This window comes from Cimex lectularius, unplaced genomic scaffold, assembly GCF_000648675.2.
Source record: "Cimex lectularius strain Harlan isolate CLEC.00 unplaced genomic scaffold, Clec_2.1 scaffold126, whole genome shotgun sequence".
NCBI classification, from domain to species: domain Eukaryota; kingdom Metazoa; phylum Arthropoda; class Insecta; order Hemiptera; family Cimicidae; genus Cimex; species Cimex lectularius.
This window is the reverse complement of record NW_019392705.1, coordinates 630,330-646,301: the sequence shown is the minus strand read 5'-3', so window position 1 is coordinate 646,301 and position 15,972 is coordinate 630,330. Positions and strand designations below refer to the sequence as shown.

At 35.9% G+C, this 15,972-nt stretch overlaps 1 non-coding gene across 1 annotated transcript; it reads left to right on the top strand.

Annotated features, from left to right (window-relative positions):
* Positions 1-15,629: 15,629 nt before the first annotated feature.
* On the top strand, positions 15,630-15,702 carry Trnae-cuc. The gene has a single exon. It is a non-coding gene; the product is annotated as a tRNA-Glu (tRNA).
* The last annotated feature ends 270 nt before the right edge of the window (positions 15,703-15,972 follow it).

Here is a 15,972-nt window from a genome sequence, read left to right as displayed (position 1 = left end):
ATAAATGCTTTTCTAAATTTGCTTCTTAGAAATGTGTGGTGATTAGTGACCGTTAATCGATAATTATTCAGGAATCTTGAGATGCGGTCTGGTGTGATGTAGGTTTCAGAAAAACATTTTCGTTATCTTGCCAACGTTTCGATCTTTATTGAGATCTTCTTTAGGGCTCAAAGTGTTTGTCTTCTGTGTAATTGTGCCATTCTTGCGTGCCGTGTTGAGAGTACCCGAGGGGGAGAGGGGATTAATTACACTGAATACAAACACTTTGAGCCCTGAAGATGATCTCAATAAAGATCGAAACGTTGGCCCGATAAAGAAAATGTTTTCCTGAAACCTACATCACACCAGACCGCATCTCAAGATTCCTGAATAATTATTGCTTCTTAGTCTATATACGTGATTTCATGAGTCAAAATTTTGTCTTCGTTCGCTGCCCTCTGCATATCAAAATAATAAGCATTTTCTCTTCGAAGTCAATGTCACTATCAAAAGGAGGGATAAGATTGTCATTATGATTGAAACTGTTCTTTACCTTTTCTACCACTCTTTATAATATCGTTACAATCGATGCTATAAAATATTGCTAAATAATTAAACTTCTTGTTATTATGAATGAAATGATTCAGTCTCCTTACTTCCTGTGTGTATGGGAAAACAGAAAGAAATACGGATTTACTACTGACTTTTTTCAGATCAGTCATAAAGATCGAGCGAGAAAAATGGTTAAATCTTACAACAAAACGTTTATACTATTGACATTCTTGCCACATCTTTAAACGTCAGTAGAAATTATCGTCATAGTAGAAATAGAGATAGAGTTAGAGACAAAGATAAAAGAAGGGATAAAAAATAAGACAAAGAGATAGAGTTAAAATGGAGGTAGAGAGAAAGAGACAGAGAGACGGCATAAAATTGATGGATTAAACTTTTTATTTAACCACGCAAAGTTAGGTTCTCGGACCTTTCTTCCACTTAGGAAGAGTGATAGAAATGTAGATAGAATTAGAGATAGAGATAGAATGGAGATAGAGAGAAAGAGAAATATAAATAAATAAAGGGATAAAATAAATAAACCAAAGAGATAGATATAACATGGAGGTAGAGAGAAAGAGACAGAGAGATGGCCTAAAAGAGTGATTGATTCAACTTTTTATTTAACCACGCAAAGTTAGGTTCTTGGACCTTTCTTCTACTTAGGAAGAGTGATAGAAATAGATATGAAAATAGAATGAAGTAAGACGAGCTCCTACAAATGTTGGAACAAGAAGAATTCTACTGCCTAGGCTATGCTGACGACCTTGCCGTAGTAGTAAAACGTTGCCATACGAACATCGTGATGGATCGGATACGACGAGCCCTCAATCTGGTCGACTGATGGTGGAAAAGAGGAGGTATCTATCATAAAACCATAATGATTCCATTCACAAGAAAGAGGACAACAGGAAGCTTAAAAACTCCAAGCCTAAATGGGACTCTGATTCCATTTTCCAAGGAGGCCAAATATCTAAGGATTACAGTAGACCAGCGGCTCACATGGAATCAGCATTTAAATAAAACCACACAGAGATTGCCTAAGGGAGGTGCAGAAGGCATGAATTGTGGTCTAAACCAACTAAACTAGAAAGAAAGTGAGAGCGAGAGAGAAGATTTAGATAGGTACATAGTGATAAAGATGTAAATAGAGATAGAATGGAGCTAGAGCAAAAAAGAAAGAGAAATGATTTAGATAGGTAGATAGAGATAGGGATAGCGATAAAATGGAGATAGATATATAGTAATAAAGCTATAGTTACAGGTATGAATATAGATAGATAGATAGATAAGAAGAGATAGATGGATTCAGAGAAACTGATAGATAGATAAATAGAGAGAGAAAGAGAGGGGGAGAGAGAGGAGAGAGAGAGAGAGAGAGACAGACAGAGACAGACAGAGAGTGACAGAGGGGGTGATAGAGAGAGAGAGAGAGAGAGAGAGAGAGAGAGAGAGAGAGAGAGAGAGAGAGAGAGAGAGACAGAGACAGAGAGAGAGAGTGTGAGAGAGAGAGATAGACGGAATAAGACAGACCGACTGAAAAAAAGTGAGAGAAAACATACAGGAAAATATAGCGGCAAATGTAAGTGAGACAAACAGATAAATAGAAAATATGGTAAATAGGTAGAGAGGTGGATAGAAAGATGGATAGACGCTGTAAATGGAATGATAGATAGATAGACGGACAGATAGATGGCTAAAAATATAACTACAATAATAAAAAGATAGGTAGATAGATAGGTAGATAAATAAAAAGACATAGTATAGTAGGGATAGATAGATAGGCAGGTAAGTAGGTAGGTAGGTAGGTAGGTAGAGAGAGAGAGAGAGAGAGAGAGAGAGAGAGAGAGAGGAGAGAGAGAGAGAAATTGTCAAACATTGTTTAGACTTTTTCATGTTTACTCTATTCATTAATAATTATTTCTAGATTATTATTTGGAGTTCGTGAGATGCGGTCTGGTGTGACGTAAGTTATACAAAAAATTTTCTTTTTCGTGCTAACGTTTCGATCTTTATTCAGATCATCTTCAGTGCTCAAATTGCTTGTTTTATGTGTAGACGTGCCATTATTGCGTGTCGTGTTGAGAGTGTAACTAATAGGTAATGTTTGTGGTCCATGTGACCACACACTTCCAAAATTGTTTTACGAAGGGTTTTAACTAAAGTGCAAAATTGTTCTACTGATATAATAATACAGCAAATACGGTGATGTAATCGGGGAAAACTCTTCAATAAAAGGAAACTCTTTTATCCCCGTTGTATCCATTGTAGTCGACCAATCTGTTCAACGTGCCTTCATTTTCACAGATTATTACGAATTTGTGTCCGCGCGGCCATTTTTAGAATCAATTTACTAACATGGCCCTCGTTAACTAATACTCGTCGCGGTGCCATGTCGCTGGATTGTCTGCGGATTAACCGACCAGCTTTGACCATTAGACATTATCCTCTTAGTTTCGGGATCTGGCTCGTTTTCCGTGTTCGTCCGACGAGCATAGCGTTCCGATTTGTCATTATTGACCTTCCCGAATGTACAAATTCAGCTTCGAACTTCACCGTAGATTATCCAGCCTGGGGCGGTTTCGTAAAAACGGCATTTTTCTCTCTCATGCGCGTTGGTGAGATTTTTCAAGTGCTTTTCACCCCCTCCGCTAGAGATCATTTAAAACCAGGGACATTTTTTCCCAGTCACAATACATTGTTAATACATTCACTTGAGACAAATTTGCAATAATCTATTAAAATAGATTTATTACATTTTAAAGCTGATCTTAAAGAAAAAGGTCACGTGATCCTCCAAAAATAAACCGTATTAAAATGTAAAAATGAAAATATTATTGCATTCTTCTCTGTGTGCTTTAAACTTGGCAGTTTATCGTGTCCTTTATTTATTCTATTTCATAGTTTTGTGTATTCGCTAAGTATACATTTACAAACTTGAATATGTTGCTAATTATTTCTATGTAAATGTTTCTATGTAAATATTTACAGTCTGAAATATACAAGTAAAGAATAGCTTTGTTTTATAGTACAGTTTCTCTTGATAAATTGCAAAGTATTGATTGAAAACTGATTTATTTTGTAGTATTTTTTATAGAAAAAGAAGTGTACTACAAATTTAAAAAATTTATTCGTAAGATATACTTAGTAGTAATAAAAAAAAATATATTTTTTAAATTACTCGTAATATTCATTCAGCTTTAAAAATTGGTTTATATTTTCACCTTTTTTAATCTTATTTACATAAATAATGCAAATATTACAATTTCCAACGACATTTGTTTGTATTACCTAATCATCTAATCCAAATTTCAACGGGAAACAATTTTAATTTTTTTTAAAATTTCGATTGATTTTAGCCTTTCCGTGGTTATTTATGAAGATGTAAAAGTTTATTGACAAAGGACGAACTGTTTCGGGCCGGAGCCGCTTTCACCGATGAGCTTTGTCTGGCCCACGGGAGAAAGCGCCAGCATAAAGTTTCAAGAATTTTCATGAGGACGCATTTTTAATTACAATGTACTATAAAAGCGTCATTTTTAATCATAATAAACAAAAGATGGCTATCAAATGCTAGAAAAAATACAACTAAAAACATATTTAACTCATATTAAATTATTATTAATAAATAGTAGAAAAATTGCAATAGAGAGAAAGATATTTCAAAACAAAAATGGAGTAAAACAAGGTGACTCGTTTTCACCATCTCTATTTAATTTTTCTGTATGTTCAAAAATTTAAACTGTATTAGTGACAACTCTGACGTTACAAATTCTGACTAATGCTGAAATACGACCATAAAATTAAAAAAATAAATGCGGCTAATTTAATAATTTATGGACATCAGAAAGCCATAGAGAATATTCCACAGGCAATTATGCCCATAATTTAACAAATTTATACTTATTAAATTCACTAGTTTCGTGGTCCGCTTGACCAGTTAATATCTTTCAATTAATTAAGGTTTTTATTTGAGATAAAAAAGTCAGTGTCACGAGCGGGATTCGAACCCACGATCTTCGACTAGATACGCCGCTGCTCTACCACTTGAGATATCGCGACCTCGATCCACTCGGACACCAACTTCCCATCTCAACCCCCACCTTTTGAATTTTCCTTCCTTTTTGCCATTTTTCAAATGTATTTGAATGTATTTGTGTAATGAATTTGATTCTCGGCGTCAAATGAAATGGCCATGGAGAGCTTTAGTAAAGTATATTTCGTTTTGCTTATTACATTTTATTTTACCCACGATCTTCGGCTAGATACACCGCTGCTCTACCGCTTGAGCTATCGTGACTTCGATCCACTCGGACACCAACTTTCCACCTCAACCCCACCTTTTGAATTTTCCATGTAATTGAAAAATGGCAAAAAGGTGATAAAATTATTTTTTTTATCAAAAATTTTTCCAGCATTGTATAAATTTATTTTTTTAATCAAAAAATTTTTGTAGCATTGTATAAATTCATTTTTTTAATCGAAAATTTTTTCCAGGATTGTATAAATTCATTTATTTTATCAAAACATTTTCTGGCATTGTATAAATTCATTTTTTTTAATCAAAAATGTTTTCTCTAGCATATAAATTCATTTTTTTAATAAAAAAATTCTAGCATTGCATATATTCATTTTTATAATCTAAAAATTTTTCTAGCAATGTATAAATTCATTTATGTTTTATCAAAAAAATTTTCTAGCGTTGTATAAATTCATTTTTTTAGTCAAAAATTTTTTCTAGCATTGCACCTTCCTGGGAAAATAGAAGGGAAAATTCAGAGGTGGGGTTGAGATGGAAGGTTGGTGTCCAAATACATTGAGATTGAAGTCACGATACCTCAAAAGGTGGAGCAGCGGCGTATCTAGCCGAAGATCGTGGGTTCGAATCCCACTCGTGACACTGACTTTTTTATCCCAACTAAAAACCTTAATTAATGAACCTTATACTATAGAAAAAGTAAAACATTTCATCCCATATCTAGATGTAAAAATGATAAGAAATAAAAAAAAATTTATATGAGAAATAAAAAATAAATAACCAAATACAACAGATAAAATATTGAAAGGACGAGGCGGCCCCCTTACATTAAAAATCCAATAAAAATGCAATTTAAAAAAAATGGCGTCGGTGGCCCAAAATGGCAGAGAAGCTCACACATATCAAGACTATTGACGGTAGTAGGATCTGAGACGGTGGGTCATCCACACCCGATTAAGAATCGGCCATGCTGGAGTGACAAACGACAGTCATTTTCGGGCCGCGTATAAGTCCGGTGTGTAGAGAAAAGTTGCTCGATGTTTCCCACTATATTGAAAAGTGTAATTCCTTGTATAAAATCCAGTTAAACAAATATTATGCCGGTCACTGGCACTATGGCTAGCACTACACCCGGAGGACACATGCTAGATAGACGTGCCAACGCTGTCATAAAACTTCTGTCTAAAGCGACGTGGCCGGTTTTCGGAATATAAAGGATAGAAAAGGCTTTGGCAGTGGGGTGAGGATAAGTCGAAATCTTTGGTTTGTAGACCTGGTAAGAAGATTTGACAATTGGTCTTTAGATCTTTACAGGAGGTCACAGTTGTCCGTAAGTCCAAAGACGTCGTAGAAATAAATCTTTTATAGAGGTCAAAACAGATTTCAAAGCCAGCGTATGTCTCCGGCATGTAGAGGAAGGTCGCTCGATGTGTCCCACCTAATGGGGGGTGTGCGTTCCTTGGTTCCACATGGAGAGCGTGTAGGCATACCAACCGATATGAAAATTGAGCTTGGACACGTAAGCAAGTATCTGGGACACTAGGATTTTTAAAGGAAACCGGGATTTTTTACTGTCTTACTCTATAGATATTTCGTCCTGTGTGGAGACTAAGAAAATGAAAATAATGAAAAAGAAAATGAGAAACTTATTATCTTGAACAATATTGTATTATTTAGAAAAATCAGTTTTGTTACTGTGCTTTCACTTATTGTATTCATTTTATTTTGTGTATGAAGACCAACGCCTACTCCTATTCTCCAGATTATTTCTACAACATTAAATAAAAATGTCTGGTGATTAGTGACCGTTAATCGACAATTATTCAGAAATCGCGAGATGCGGTCTGGTGTGATGTACATTTCAGAAAAACATTTTCTTTATCGTGCCAACGTTTCGATATTTATTGAGATCATCTTCAGTGCTCAAAGTGTTTGTCTTCTGTGTAATTGTGCCATTCTTGCGTGTCGTGTTGAGAGTGCCCAAGACAAACACTTTGAGCACTGAAGATGATCTCAATAAATATCGAAACGTTGGCACGATAAAGAAAATGTTTTTCTGAAATGTACATCACACCAGACCGCATCTCACGATTTCTGAATAATTAAATAATAATGTTGAGACTGAATTTATTTATTAGCATGGGAATTCCTACTCGTTCTCTACAGGGTGTTCGTTTTAGAGAGCCCGGCTGAATTTCTCTTGAACCAAAGATACTGTCAAAAAAATAACCCACGGGGTGGATGATTCTCAAAGCCTGCCAACAATTTATATTACATTAAAAACAGCTGGAATTGCCAGTGGACAGTAAGAAGTTGATAAGATCAATTCCGTACATGTGCGTATACAGGGTGTCCTTTTTAGATGATCTCTTTACTTGAACCAAGGACGTTAAAAAAAAAAAATAATAATACAGGTACATCAAGCTCAGTTCAATTTAAAAATTTCAAATACGAGACTGTACTTCCGACACAACATTTGAAAGAATATTTTACGCTGAAAACAATGGTGCAATCGGTTTTTAAATTTATTGTCCACGGACTTCGGGATTCTTATTGTGACAAGTCATTCCTTGCACAAATGTCAATTTGGGAGGTTGAAGAAAACGATCTTCCATACATCCTATGGATCATGAATCCATGTTCACTTCCAATGGCATACTAAATGGTTGGGATTTTCAAAAAGGGGTAGAGGAAAATCCGAGAATTTCATATCAGTCTTCATCAGATGGTTCACAGTATCAACGTTTAGTTTGGACCTTATTGGAAATAATTTAATTGAGCTTTATTTCCATAAAAATAATTTAAATGGTGCTCAGTACCTTCATTTTTTACCAACACTACTAGATGTTTCTCTGCAGCATCGACTTAGAATGATTCTCCAGCTTGATGGATGCCCCGCACGAAATCCTTTGAGCACGTGAGGCAGTTCAGTCCAGGATACTTGATGGCCCGATCTGTTGACCTCCTCGGTCTCTCGATTTAATTCCGCTTGAATATTTTTATGAGGCCATTTAAAAAACAGTGTCTAAGCCAATAATAACGCAGCAACGTCAGTGCTGAAATGCGGCAAAAGATAGAAAATGCTTGTCAATCCATCTCCCCTGACTCTATCGCTCAGAGCACCGGTGAAGAGTGGTTAAAATGAGCAAATCCTTGCTAGTTTACGCAAGGCAGGCAGTTCGAACATGCAATGTGATAAATAAATAGCAAAATAATGACTGTTTTTTTCTCAGACTTTTGTTCGATTTAAAATCCGATTGGGCCATTGTATTCAGCGTAAAAATACCTTTAAAATGATACGTGATGTATGTAGCTTTATTTAAAATTTAGAAATTCAACTCCGCCTGAGCTACCCTGTATACATTTTTATGTATGGAGGAATATTTTCTTCAGCCTCCAAAATCGACATTTGTGCAATGAACGTTAGATGCCTGTCATAAGCAGAGCCCTGAAGTCCCTGGACAAGAAGGAAGTGGTACGGCTTAAAATTGTAAGTCCGGAGTATTTATTTTTGTAAAACTTAAGACCCTTCCAACATTTCGGAGAGAGGAATTCGGATTTTCGCGAACATGCAGTATAATATTCAGCTCCTCGTCGAAATTACGCTGTCGGTTACTTATTGTCCTAATTTCATTTTCTGACCAATTTAAAATCGATTGTACCATTGTTTGCAGCGTAAAAAGTCCTTTAAAATGATATTTCAGGATGTATGTAGCTTTATTTCAAATTTTGAAGTTCAACCCCGCCTGAGCTACCCTGTATAAATTTTTGTGTTGGAAGAACGTTTTCTTCAGCCTCCCAAATCGACATTTATGCAATGAACGTTCGACGCCTTTCATAATCAGTTACGAAGTCCCTGGACAAGAAGAGAGCGATACGGCTTAAAATTGTAAGTCCGGAGTATGTATTTTTTGTAAAACCTAAAACCCTTCCAACATTCGAGAGGGAGGAATTGCGATTTTTGCGAACGTACAGTAAAATATTCAGCTCCTCATCGAAATTACGTTGTCGGTTTCTTATTGCCCTAATTTCATTTTCTGACCGATTGTACCATTGTATTTAGCGTAAAAAGTCCTTTAAAATGATATTTCAGGGTGAATGTAGCTTTATTTTAAATTTTGAAGTTCAACTCCGCCTGAGCTACCCTGTATAATTTTTTATGTATGGAGGAACATTTTCTTCAGCCTCCCAAATCGACATTTGTGCAATGAACGTTCGACGCCTGTCGTAATCTGTTACGGAGTCCCTGGACAAGGAGGACCGATGCGGCTAAAAATTGTAAGTCCGGAGTATTTATTTTTTTGTAAAACCTAAAACCCTTCCAACATTTCGGAGCGAAGAATTCGGATTTTTGCAAACATAAGCAAAATATTCAGCTGTCGGTTTTTTACTGCCCTAATTTCATTTTCTGACTATTGGATCATTGTTTTCAGCGTAAAAAGTCCTTGGAAATGATATGTAGGGATGTATGTAGCTTTATTTAAAATTTTAAAGTTCGACCCCCCGCCTGAGGTACCCTGTATAATTTTTTTCCAAAAAAAGGTAAAAATTTGAAACCAGATAAAAATATTAACCACTTTTTTTTATAAAGTCATTGGTTCATTTAATAAAGACACCCATATTAAGCCATGGTTTGACATCCTTAGGTCAAATCTATGTAGAGAAAAGTTGGGCGATGTCTTAATTCAATGGCTCCTTATAGAGAGCGTGTAGGAATGCCACTCGATCTGAGAATGTGCTTGAGCATGGCAGTAGTTAATAGTTTATTAGAGGAAAGAGGTTTTGCGTCCCTAGCAGGTATAGAGAGAGAATGTATTTATTGGCGTGAATGTTACGCGTGAGAGGGCCGATGGGGGTAAAGGGTCATAAATAATATCAAGTACTCCTCCACCCTAAGGGAATGGTATATAAATAAATGGTATGTAAGAAAGAAAGGGGAAAGCGTTTATTTAAGGCCGGGGAAAATTGCATCAATAAACTTTTACTTCTTAAAAGAAGGCTGGAACGGTTGAAATGAAAAGGCCAAAAAGCTGCAGTGCCCCTACTTCCTTAAAATTTTTAGATTTTTCAATATTTGCAAGGTGTCTAGTGCGTTGGTTAATTTGTTATTGATGATCTTCAGTGTACTAGATTAATGAGAGAAATATTGTTGTTTTTTTTGTTTTAGTTCTCATGATTTACCTATGATTTTTTTGGTGGTCATTAGTGATCATGTTTCATGTGGCTGCCAGCGGAATTTGATTAATCGTTTAAAATAATTCCCAATTTTACATATTTGCCCGGACTTTGTTTGGGCGAGGGCGGCTTTACGAGCAGGCCGTTCACGTCCAATTAAACATCAGACAGTAAAAACAAATAAAACCCGAGAGGAAAAAATATTTGCCCTGTTAATTGCCCCCGATAAAAACTGTTTACCTTTCATCAAGCGGAAGGGGCGAGGAGAAAAATTAACCCGGGGTGGAAAATACGGCAGAGAAAAAAAGGATAAAAGTCAGGGGTGGAACAGGTGGGTGCAAAAAAAGAGGGTTTTGTGTTAAGGCAAATTAGATGAGGGATTAAAAATCTGGACCCTGAGGTCTGAGCAGTTGTGGTGGTAATTGGCCGAGGTGGAAAAAGCGAAAAACAACGGCCTTTACAAGGTGGCAGGCTATCATTTTTTAAAAGCTTTTTTTAAGCGAGGGCTCGTGCCTTAATGGATATAAACTGCCACCGGAATTAACTTTTTTTTTCGAGGCTCACCCCAGAAAACACATGTTAATCTCCTGTATTTTTCCCTTCCAGGCTCACCCCAACTGTTGCCTTAATTGCCCTTAATCTCCCTCTAATTAAAAACGTCTCACCTTTGCTTAAACAAGGGGGAAAGGCCGGCTCATTTTTATTTTATTTGATACCCTTCTTCTGTTTAACTTTATTTTCATGTCGTGACTGGTGGTCTGACACATAGTTTGCTTGGCCATCATAACATAACAATTTGACACAACCAATTAGCATAATTAGCTTTTAGAAATTGTGGAAAATTTGGTAAACAAACAGCACAAATAAACCAGGTTTATACGCATGTCATCAGGGAGATGAGCCTTCAGTCGCAAAGAAAAAAAAAGTTCATAAACCTGTTTAACTAGCAGAAAATAGACCAAAAAATTTGCAATGTAATTTTGTCTCTTGTATTGATATTAGGGAGGTCATCCTTGTTCGGGAAGGACAAATGAGCCCGAATCAACATAAAATAAATAAATTTATGGCACCGACCAGTTGTGTTTTCTTTTCCAGCTTGCCAAATAAATTTTCATTTCATAAAATTCTAAAGTAACTTATGTATAATTGTTTCAATGTATAAAGATTGTGTTTGAGGTCCTTTTTTTCGGAAAAAAATGGTTGAGTAACAGAAAAACGTCAATTCAGATCCTTGCACATCCAAATTGATTCATCGAAGATATTTCCAATTAATATTATTCAATTTATTAAGGTTTTAAATTGAGAAAAAAAGTCAGTGTCACGAGCGGGATTCGAACTCACGACCTTCGGCTTGATAGGCCGCTACTCTACGGTCGTCATGATAGCTCAAGTGGTATAGTAGCGACCTATCAAGCCCAAGGTCGTGGGTTCGAATCCCGCTCGTGACACTGACTTTTTTATCTCAACTAAAAACCTTAATTAACTGAATAAAAATTTAAGCTAATGTATTTCGGTAAAACCAAAAACCCTCGACAATAGAACAAAAATTGCACAAAGTAAAAACGTTCCCATAAGTTATAGGAAAAGCCCGCAACGGTTAGAAAAATCAGGGATGAGGCCAATGTAAAAGAAAAGAAAAGCACTCAGGTCCTTCGTCAAACTTTCGAAGCATACATCTCCATTCTTCCGGCCTTCGAAAATTAAATTAAACAATTTCAATTGTTCCTTATTATTTAAATATTAGGAATGTTAAAAATATAAACCTCCGGACCGAAATACTGATCCGACGCCCTGACGATAAAAATGCGTTAAATAAGCATGATTAAAAGAAACTGGCCGCGTTGTTGGGCCGGAATCACGATAGCAGTCAATAAGTGGAAGATCGCAGTCGAATAAGTATCGGCCGAACTTGAAACAGACTTTTACTTTTGGACCAAGGCTCATGTACGTGACTGGAATGTACAGAAAGGTTGGTTGAAATTCCTTGGCTCCGTATAGAGAGCTTGTAGGAAAACCGATATGATAATTATGCTCGCACTCCTATCAATCATACTGCAAGACTAAACTTAAATCATGGACTGTCAACGTACTTATATATACTGTTGATTGGCCTGTTCCCATTCATTCAACATTCTCGCTAATAAATACATTCATTAAGATATTATCATATTCAGAGAGACAAATTAATACACTTTTACTACTTGCAAATATTCAAATAAATTCTTTGGTAGTCACTGCTAAGCATCAAAATTTTTCCAGTATGAGTGACGCACTGTCACTGGCCACTCTCATCTCTGTTGACCATCCTCGAGCAGATGGCCATGTGTGTAACGGGTGTGGCATATCCTCAGTCTTGTTCGGTCTATCTTTCTTTTTCATTTTATCCAAGGGCCATGGTTTAACTGTTTCCTTTATTTCACTAGTTTTCTTGGTCCGCTTGACCAATTAATATCATTCAATTAACTAAGGTTTTTAGTTGAGATAAAAAAGTCAGTGTCACGAGCGGGATTCGAACCCACGAACTTCGGCTTGCTACTCTACCACCTGAGCTATCGTGACTTCACTTATGAATTATAAAAGGTATACTGTACCATCCCTAACTTCATCTAATCCTTTCTGACCATTTTTAACGGATCCAAAAACAACCTTAACCATATCTAATCTAATCCATCTCCAAACACATCTATCCAATCTTGATCATTTTTAAAAGTACCACCCGTTTTTTACTTTTCTTGAATCTCTTCAGAATCGCCTTTCCTCGCAGTGTTCGATGTCAGAAGTTCTCGTCATTTTCAGAGTGTCTGTGATTCTGGTTGTTCCAGTCTCTTTTATAAGGACGTGGGCGTGTGTTGATGTTTTATTTTTTTCTGTGACTTTGGTGAATTCTAGGTTTTATTTTTCTGGACGGTCTTTTTTTCTATTTAATTTAAGTGTTTTGTACAGTTGCTAATTTGTACGTTTATTTTATTTTTTAGTCAAATGTGTTCGTATTTTTCCTATGTTTTGACTATGTTCATTTTTTCTCTTTTTTGTACGTCGTGAAGTAGTTTTATTGTATTGTTGAGAATTGTCATTTTTTTGCAAGGTGGGATGCATCGTTTTATTTTCCATCATTGTTTTAGAGATAAAAATTTCTCCGTCCGATACATTTAATTTTATTTTAGAGAGGTTTAGTGTTTTATTAAGATTTTTATAGTTTTTAATTTTTTATGAAACATTTGTAAATTTTCCCTAAAGGACGTGAGACATCTTAACTTCGAACATTTTTTTCATTTTTTCATTGTAGAAATATGCGATCAGAGTACAAATCCTGAAAAAGAGCAAATGCCCCTTTTCTGACGTGGTTGTAAACCAGGGGGTGAAGGCATGCTCCCGCCCTTTCACCCTCTCTGGGGGTACGCTTAAAAACTACCCCGTTTTAAAAGGGGAAGAATCGATATGGAAAAGGGTTGCGCGGAATGGGTTCCTTTCCGATCTCAGAGATAGCGCAAATTACCCTTTTGCAGCCCTTGGGCCAAATTTTGGACGATCGGGTGAATACCGTTCTGATAAAACGGAACACGGCGTAGCCATGTCGCACACCCGCAATACACATTAAAATCCACTGTATAATTCTTTAGGTGTAAACTGTCAGTATTTATTTCAATTGAGGTCCGAATACTCCGAATAATTAAATTCACTATTTTTCGTGATCCGCTTGACCAATAAATATCATACAATTAATTAATGTTTTTAGTTGAGATAAAACAGTCGGTGTCACGAGCGGGATTCGAACCCACGACCTTTGGCTTGATACCCCGCTACTCTACCACTTGAGCTATCGTGACGTCGATCCACTCGGACACTATCTTCCCATCTCAACCCCACCTTTTCAATTTTGAAAATTGGCAAAAAGGAGGGAAAATTCAAAAGGTGGGGGTTGAGATGGGAAGTTAGTGTCCGATTGGATCGAAGTCTCAAGTGGTAGAGCAGCGGCGTATCAAGCCTAAGGTCGTGTGTTCGAATCCCGCTCGTGGCACTGATTGTTTTTATCTCAACTAAAAACATTAATTAACTCCGAATAATATAAAAAGAGTTAGCATGCAATATTGCCTAATTGCTGTATTTATTTGTTAAGACTATCATTAATGCCCACTTTTCCCTTTCACTTTCTACCATCTAAAAAAGGGACAGGATTGATACAATAACCTCCAAATCACCAATGAATTGAGTTGAGTCTGAGAGACTAGGTAGACCTGAAACGGCCGAACTACCATGTAGCTTTTGTGTCTTTGCCTAATGGTCTTCCTTGAAGATTTAAAAAAAAAAATAATGTACAGAATTATTTTCAGGTGTGTGGTATCGAGGTCTTTGTCATCCTGGCATGGCTTTCTATAATACGATAGCCTTTTACCTATTGCAAGGCCTTGTACAGCATATGTCACACATTGGCCATATGTCAAAAGTTTTATTATTAATTATTCAGAAATCATGAGATGCGGTCTTGTGTGATGTAGATTTCAGAAAAACATTTTCTCTAACGTGCCAACGTTTCGATCTTTATTGAGATCATCTTCAGGGCTCAAAGTGTTTGTCTTCCGTGTAATTGTGCCATTCTTGCGTGTCGTGTTGAGAGTGCCCATTTCATTTTTAAGTAATATTTTCTAGATGTCCTTTAAAAATAAACCTCATATTGGGTTGTTTTTTGCGAGCAGTCTTTCTTGCTGGTATACGTTCTCAGTATATCTAGTGACCAAAAAAATCCATTTTTTTTATTTGTGTGGCTCTTATTTAGGCCACAAAACAATATTGGGCCTATGTTTTTTTTTAGAAATTCCTTTTTCGCATAGCACACCCGTGACTCAACAAAAAAAAATTTACTGGAGAGAAAGATGAAGGTTACTTTTTTTTTAAATTTATGTATTAAGCACACACCACTACGATTATTGTCATCCATCAATATTGTCTTTTGTTTCTCCAAGACTTAAGCGAAAACTCAAAACTTTACAAATCCAACTGTACAACCACCATAACTATAAAATATTTTTTTGAGATAGTAAAAACAACATACAAATCCAACAAACACACATAATTATCCATTTAGTGTTTTCCTAAGTTTATTTTTGACGAAAACATGTTTTCTACCTGTAGGGCTAATTAGTTATTTAAAATACAAAATTGAAATAAAGACTTTATTGATTATAAAAAATATTGTAATCTAAACATTTTCAAAAAATTGTTGAATCTATAAAAAATCTTTTTATGTGAGGTTTTGGTGCGGGATTCGAACCTACGACCTTCGGCTAAATACGCCGCTGCTCTACCACTTGAGGTATTCGGTACTTGATGTAGAGCAGAGGCGCATTTAGCCGAAGGTCGTGGGTTCGAATCCCGCTCGTGGCATTAATTTTTTCATTTCAACCAAAACCTTACCTAAAAAGATTAATAAATTGAACGAATTAATTTGGTCAATAGACCACTAAATATAATGAATTCTATAAAGAAATGTAAAATTTACCACATAACTCTGTTAAAAAATTATGAAAAAACAATGTTATTCCGATGAAGGTATGATTTTAGTATCAGGATGAGAGTAGATTGTAGTTCCTAGTTTGAAAAATGGCAAAAGGAGGGAAAACTCATAAGGTGGGGTTGAGATGGGGAGTTGATGTCCGAGTGGATCGAGGTCACGATAGCTCAGGTGGTAGAGCAGCGGCGTCTCAAGCCGAAGGTCGTGGGTTCGAATCCCTCTCGTGCCATTAACTTTTTTCATCTCGACTAAAAACCTTAATTAATTGTAGTAGATTGTAGGTTGACCTTGAGATTCCACAGATGTCCTGGGTGCCATACAATCACACAACTCAACAAAACAAAATTTTCCCGGAGAGAAAATGAAGTTTACTTTTTTTAAAATTTATGTTAAAAAACGTTATTGATTATAAGAAATATTGTAATCAAAACATTTTAAAAAATCATTCATAAACTAATGTAAAATTAAAAAAATAACATTGTTGACAAATTATGAAAAA